We start from the raw sequence: 7,597 nt of genomic DNA, 5'->3' as shown, positions 1-7,597 counted from the left end.
TATATATATATATATATGTCGTACTGTATTCTAAAAGTTAATATTCTTTTTTTATTCAAACATTAATAATTGTGTGCATATTATATTTCGCTGTTATTGATTCAAAATCATTTTTAAAAATACCAGGCTTACCATAATATTATGTATAATTATTAATTAAATATTGTGATTTTTAGTAAATTTATATATAAATATAAATGTGAACATTATATTTAATAAAATCAAATCTGATCAAATTTTTCGAGTTGTGCCATTAACAATGCAAACATAGAACCACGTTCGATTTTTTTACTATCTTTCTGAAATGATGAAAGTAAATAAAAAGATTATACAATGATAATTAAATATAATAAATATTAATATTTATTAAGTAAGTTTGGTTAGAAATAAAAGACAAACCACTTCTTAAAGTTAATAGTATATAGATTCATTCACATATATTTTAAGAAATGGGCTTGTCTCTTATTTTAAGGAAACTTGCAAGTAAATATTGATATTATCATGTTTAATCGTGTTGTTCTCAGAATTATTTAATTCGAAATAAAGTTTATATTTACATAACTTGAGATACTGATTTAAAAGGATATAAATGTATAATATAAATAAGGAAGACAAGTTTTCTTAATTTAGGTTAGGTTTATCATATGATTCTATTTGAGTTTTTTCAAAAAAATGAGAAAAAGAAAAAAAATATATCAATTCTATACTTTATTTTTAAATATATAAAAATATATTCTATAAATATATCACTGCTTGGCATTAATAAAAATATAATTCAAAATATAAATTAGAGGCTAAATTTACATTTTTGAACATATCAAATATAAATCTTATTAGTTATTATTATTAATAATTATTGTATATAATTATTAATTAATTATTGTGGTTTTTCATAAATTTATATAAGAATAGAAATTATATTCAATAAAAACAAATATGAAATTCTTTGAATTATGCCATTATTAATATCAAGCAGTGATGTAAACAAATTTATATTCAATAAATAGTACATACCGACATATCTCTCATTTAATTTCGTTTCTCACGACAGATTTAACCACTATCTTTAGCTTAAGTTAAATCGATCACACTGTTATGTTTGTACGATTATTATCATATACACGATTCAAGTAGATGCAACTCGCGATCGAATCGTTTCGCTACAGTGTACACATAGTGGCAATCGTGCAAACAGGTGGTGCGTACGATTTACGCTCGTAGCCAATGCTTTGCTCGAATGCTCGCGTGTGAACGCGTCCTGATTTTCGACCGTGCATCTGCCTTGCGATAACTATCGATCCTGTGCGACTCATCGATTGTTCCGCGATCGTTTCGGTTGCACGTTAGGTTGACAACGAACGGTATACCAGATGGACATGGCCGCGAATCGACTTCAGTTTTGTTTTGTTCTACTGTGCCGCTTATCGGATTTCCTGTTCAAATATCTTTCGTTGCATCGCGTTGATCGTTAACCACTTCCGGAATATGTAAATGAATGATCGAGATTCGTCAGTTCGTTTGAATTTTTCTTTTACTTTTGTGACATTTGTATGAAGATTGAAAAGTATATGATAGTTTAGAATCTATAGACATAAATTACGTGATAGAACAGTGTCTTTTTTGTGATAATTATATGACAGGTGTTACTAAATTTGATATAAATACAATTATAAATATAAAATTGAAATAAAAAATTTTTTCACTCTTTAAATATTATAATGTACATTTTATTTTGAATATTTTATTATGCATTATCGATTTTTGGACATTTAAATTTTTCATAAATGCATAAATATCCGCACTCTAGTGATAATAATAAAATGAATTGAGATTAGAACTAAAAAAAATAAGAAGATAATAATCCATATGTCAATAAATAAATAATTTCTTTTAAACGATAAAAAATATAAAGAAATTTTTCAAACAATATTCACTTGTAAATTTATTCAAAAATAAGAGATACATTTCTTAAAATATATTATACATGGTGCTATCGATAATCGAATAGATTAATTTAAGTTAGGTTAGATTAATAAAAAAATCTACGAATCACTGTACATACATAGAAACATCATTAAAAATAATATGCTCAATAAAATATTTCAAGATCATCGAAATCGATGAAGATATTATTCCATAAACATCAGAAATCACGAAACATCGAATGATTCCTAATAACCTTTCCTCAATACAACTCAGTGACTGTAATTTGTACATTTCTAGGTAAGGTTTCTCCATGTTTCACGAGAAATACGCATACGTACGATATCGTGCAGACGAGTACAATCACGATTCGTAGGTCCGTACAATCGAAGGAGGAAGGGGGTCGGAACAGCGAGATTTACCCCAGAGCCCCGGGCAACCGCAACCCCCCGAGCGATTTCGATTATCGATAGCACTCGTTTTAAAACAGCCTGTGTGTCGATTCGTCGGTCTCCAACGCTAGCCCTCCGTCCCCCCTTTCCGCCGAGCAAAACCCACCCCGGTTCTTTTTATTCCCTTCTCGTTGACGGACGCGACGCGACGCGACGCGATTGTCACATTCAGAGGGGGTGCAGTGGCCGTGGTCCACCCCGCAGATGCTATTCCAGATTCGTTCGATCGGCTTTCCGATTCGCGGCTTCCGATTCTCGGTTACTCGTTCGTAAACACCTGCGGCTATACCCTCTAAACCCAACAGTATCGTTCCCGCTCTCTTTTACTTCGTTTCGTTTCGTTAGCAGGCTTGTCTGCTGTTCGCCTCGCTCGCGTATTGGCGTTTCGAATTCTTTGCATTCATGACTGTCTATTCTATTATTCCACTTCGTTTTGTTCCAGTAATTTTTTCTTCTATGCTTGGAGAGAAGAGGGATTGCTTTCGTGATTGCCTAATAAGATTAGAAAAAATATAAATTGTTTAATTATATTTGGGAATAGACGTATTATTTTTTTATCTTTGTAAATAATCAAATTTAAAAATGGAATAAAAGATGCATGGATTTATAAATAACCTAATACAATGATTCTCAAAAAGAAATTTTTAATAAACGATTTTAATATATCACGTAACAGAGTCGTCTCACTTTTGTTGCGTAAATGGTGTTGTGAAATCTCAGAAACTCGTTCAAAAATATCAAGTTTAAATCTTCTAATATAAATTAGAATATAGTAATGAGAATGTTTTTGTTGTATACTTTTTCATATCTTATTCAAAGCACGTGTTTAGAACTTATATCAAATATACAGAAATCTTCCGAAATCCACGATGCCAGTTATAGGTTAAACAGGTTATTTGTTTCAATATAATTACATTGCCATTATATTCTAGAAATATATTAAAATTCTTCCATTTCAAATTAAAATAATCATTTATTATAACAATTATAACAATTAATTATAACAATTAAAACAATTTCGCTAATATTAATTTCTTTAATCTTTTTCCTTGTCACGTATAGGTTAAGTTGTTAAGAATATTACAAGTCACAATTCCAAAAGGTTAGAAGAGATCGAGATCTAATAAAATCGAAGAGAGTGCAGCGATACTGGTGATCTTGGCTGGATATCGTTCCATTAGTGGCCGGGTCGACAATAGACCCTTAGGAGGCGATAAGGCGAGCGACTTTCGACAGGGTGGTGAAGCGTTCGCGTCCCATCTCGTCTTTTCCCGTTTAGTTCTCGTTTGCTCTCGAGGGAACGATCGCTCATCTCTCGAAACACCGTTTGTTCACCGCGCGGTCATACACCCTCCATCTCCGACACGTAATCTTCGCTATTCCGTGTCAACTATCTCGCATCGATCATACCACTGATACTATTAAATTCCTTTTTCCCGTTGAAAAAAATGTCGTCGAACCGTCTTATCTTATCACCTCTATAACGAAAGGATCGTCAGATACGTTTAGACAAAAAGAAGTTGAATGTAGTCATAAAAAATGTTCATGTGTTTTATTGTTATTCTATAAAATATTTTATATGAAATATCGTCAGTATGTAATATATTATAGAGAAATTTTGTTATTAATGGAATATTGTAGGTAGGAAACAAAATTTTAAACTATAAAATATGAAAAATATTTAAAAATTTTGAAAGTTGATTTCATGCATTCAATTCAATTCAAATTTTAAAATTACATTCTTCATAATAGATAAATTTTTTTATAAAATAATGAAGTCCTTCTGAAGATTATTTTAATTATAATACAATAAAAGTAAGAATAAATAAAATAGTGCTTACTTAAATAATCATCCTGTGATTTGTTCGCAAACTTGTTCACATCAAAAGAACACAATTTTTTACAAAAATTATCTAATTATTTTAATCACAAGTTACCTGAACGAAACTAAAATTAGAAAACAATCCAAAACTTCGTTTCTTTTCATCAATATCTTTATATGTAACAATAACGTAATATAGAATTTCTTTTCACATATCTATACTATACTCAAATTGAATCGCTCTTTAACTTTTCTACTTCAACCGCTTCTCCTCACTTTTTCTCTTTCTCTCTCCCTCCCTCGATTTTCCTCAACCTGGAAAAAAAAAAATCTCCCTGTCGCTAACTTTTTACCACGGACGATTTCCCGCATAAGAAATATGAATTGTTAATAGGAGGTAAAAGCAATTTTGTGTTGCTCCACGTAACGGAGCATCGATATATTCTCAGCAGAGTGTATTCGTCCCGCGGCAAATCGAGTCAAGTCGGTTCAAGCGGACTATGTAAATCGGGCCGATATCCCATCTCAACCACGATCCGCATACATTAGTTTTTATTTCGTTTCGCTCTTCCCTTCCTTAAGTGGTCATTTTCATAAAAAGGCCCGCTCAAACTTGCTTCCTCTCCTCTTTCTCGACAGGTTAAAGATCGTGACGAGCCACCTACTTTTAATAATAATATTGAAACGTATAAATAAGAATTGTTCGCCAAGAAAGATCCTCATGCTTCAAGGAAAATACGACTTGCTCGTGACAAAATATATTGATGAATATTTATATACAAAAAGTATCGATAATTTTTTAATACGTTATTAAAATCATCGCTTTGAATAATATTGTGAAATTAAGTAAATTTTTAACATTAAGTCTAATTTTATCCTAAATTAAAATTAAAATAAAAATTGTTTATAACAATAAAACTAACCTGATTTAATCTAGTTATTTTTGTAAATAATTTAACGAACAACGATCACCAAGTAAAATCTTAATATTAAAAAAATTTCCCAAATATCCGAAATTCTAAATTCTAATAGTTAACAAATTTCGTAAGCAATCCTTTTCCCGTTAACTTCACAATTTCAATTAAATGTCAAAAGCAAGTCTCACGCGAAATATTCAAAAGCACGATCGAAATTATCGACCGCAAGCGATTTAGTCCTGATCGGTGGTTGCCCTCCCCAGGACTCGACCCTTCCGGAGGGAGTTTTGTATGCGGATCTAATTACTTCCGGTCGGTCGTTCGCGCCGCTCGATACACATATATCCGGAATATCACGAGTCGAATCTGCGCGGAGGATGTCCCACACATCTGCTCGAGTCCTTTAATATTTTTCTCTCTCTCTCTCTCTCTCTCACACGCACACACAAGCATCGCGTTAACACATCGCGTTTCGCGCACTTCTCACTTTCGAAACGTGTAGTGGCGTAGCTTCGAGCCTCGTCAAATTGAACGCTCGATCGGTAAAAGCTCGACGAAACGAGATTCGAGATGGGTGGTTCGACAATGAGGAGAGTAATGCTCGCGCTAGAGAGGAGCAAAACTGGTGAGTACCGAGTTAGGAATGCTTTGAACTTGCCGCAGCTTTGTCGCGTATCTCTTACACCCTACGTTCCATACTCGACGGTATTGCATCCCACCGTTTAATATTTCCAAAGTGCTTCGAGGAAAATCGACTGAATCACTGAAATAGATAGCGGATGATGTTTTTTTTTGGCTCGCTTCACCCTGATCCTGATTAGATTGCAAATATGTAATAATTTAGGAATGGAAATACTCGAAATTTTTCTAAAAATTCTAACTACATTTAGAATATATATTTCTCGAAGCCTTTATGAAATATTGCAACGGTAGATGATTTTGAGAATAAAACTCTCGAGAGTTGCTAGTATTTTTTCGCAAGAAATTATTTATGTTAAAGTTCAGATCATTACATTTTTCATTTCTCTTGATCATCTTACTTGTATTCGTACTCTTTCAAGATTAAATTATTAGTCGAAAATTCGACACGTTTCTTTCGTTTTTTCGTTTCTTATGATGGAGAGAAGATGAAGACGAGACGGTGAAAGTTGATAAACGAAGGCGACGCAGAGAGAGGATAGTAATATAGTTGAAGAATCCCCGCGTTGCTTTGACGCTCGTCACTCTTCGGGATTACGGTTAAGACCAAGGTGGTGGTCGTTCAACTTTCCGTCTCTCGTCGCTTTCTAAGCGCAGTCGCCTGTAAAAAATGCAAAGCTCGCTTTTTATTTAGTCAAAGCCGAAGTAGAACGCGCTCGAGTACCGCCAAGCTTTGATCTTTTCGAAACGTCTTTTTTTTTTTTTTTGAATCTACCAACTACTTTTTCCAGATCGAATAAATAAATATACAGGAAAAAGATACAAAAAGTTCGATTTCGTATCTTTCCGCCATTATCCTTCTCCAATACAGTTAGCAAAAGTTCACTTAATCCATTATTCACAAACTTTTTTCTTCAAAAATTTTCTCCTGTATAATTCTATTATTCTATATAATTCTCTGTAATTAACCTCAAGTAAAATATTTCCAAATAAAATTTTCTTCTTAAAAAAATTCATATTGGTGAGAGCTCACTGATAACGAGATATATAAATACACGCGTAACCTGATAAAACATAAAAATAAAATTCAATATATCATAGTAATAAATCAATCAATCGGGTATTAACGAAAATTTCCAAATTGTTTGTGAACAACAAGAAGATATAATTAAAGCTATAAACTCAACAGTGACGCAAGTTGATGGAACAAAAATAAAATTTGAATATCACAGCAGCAGATAACGGATGAATCGGGGCATTGACAAAATTTCGTTCCAACAAACGAAACTCGTATAGATATAATTCCATCTCCTATCGTATTCTCAACTCGTTTTCTAAACACAACGGACCAACGATCCTTTTGTGCCCTTGTGAAGGCCCGAGAGATAAGCGGTCATTTTTCACGGATATATATAAATGCGGGTTATTAATACGTTCGTATTACAGGGCACATAGAGGAGGTAATTAGTCGATGGTCCATCAGTCACTCTGGCACATAAGAGCCGTGCATCCCTGACGCATCGTTCCGAAGCAAAAAAGTGTTGATCCTTTCCTTGAGAGCAGCAACGACCCGCAGGATGCATTAAGGAACTAATGAAACGTCGGATCGGAACGTATCCTCCTTGAGAGAATCTTCTGGGAGGAGGTTTCTGGAGAGAAGGATGCCGAGTGTGACGATCTCTGTCGATAGTTAATCGCCTTGCTCGAGGTAGATCGATTATTCAAATTCATTGTCTCGATTCGGCCTTTTATAGGTGGTAATTGGCGTTTCAACCTGAGATGCACCTGAAAATAAAAAAAGAATTAGTACGAAAAAAAAAATTAAAAATTAAAGAAGATGTGAA

At 33.1% G+C, this 7,597-nt stretch overlaps 1 long non-coding RNA gene across 1 annotated transcript in view; it reads left to right on the top strand.

Annotated features, from left to right (window-relative positions):
* The window catches only part of LOC116185830, a 27,246-nt gene extending 19,663 nt beyond the window's left edge, over positions 1-7,583 (top strand). Inside the window, exon 2 of the long non-coding RNA XR_004150737.1 lies at positions 7,200-7,583. This is a non-coding gene — a long non-coding RNA (uncharacterized LOC116185830). The remainder of the gene's footprint in view (positions 1-7,199) is intronic.
* Positions 7,584-7,597: the final 14 nt, after the last annotated feature.

This window comes from Apis dorsata, unplaced genomic scaffold (genome assembly GCF_000469605.1).
Source record: "Apis dorsata unplaced genomic scaffold, Apis dorsata 1.3 scaffold_293, whole genome shotgun sequence".
Lineage (NCBI taxonomy): Eukaryota > Metazoa > Arthropoda > Insecta > Hymenoptera > Apidae > Apis > Apis dorsata.
Note: the sequence above shows the minus strand (reverse complement) of the source record. Positions and strands in the feature narration are given on the sequence as shown.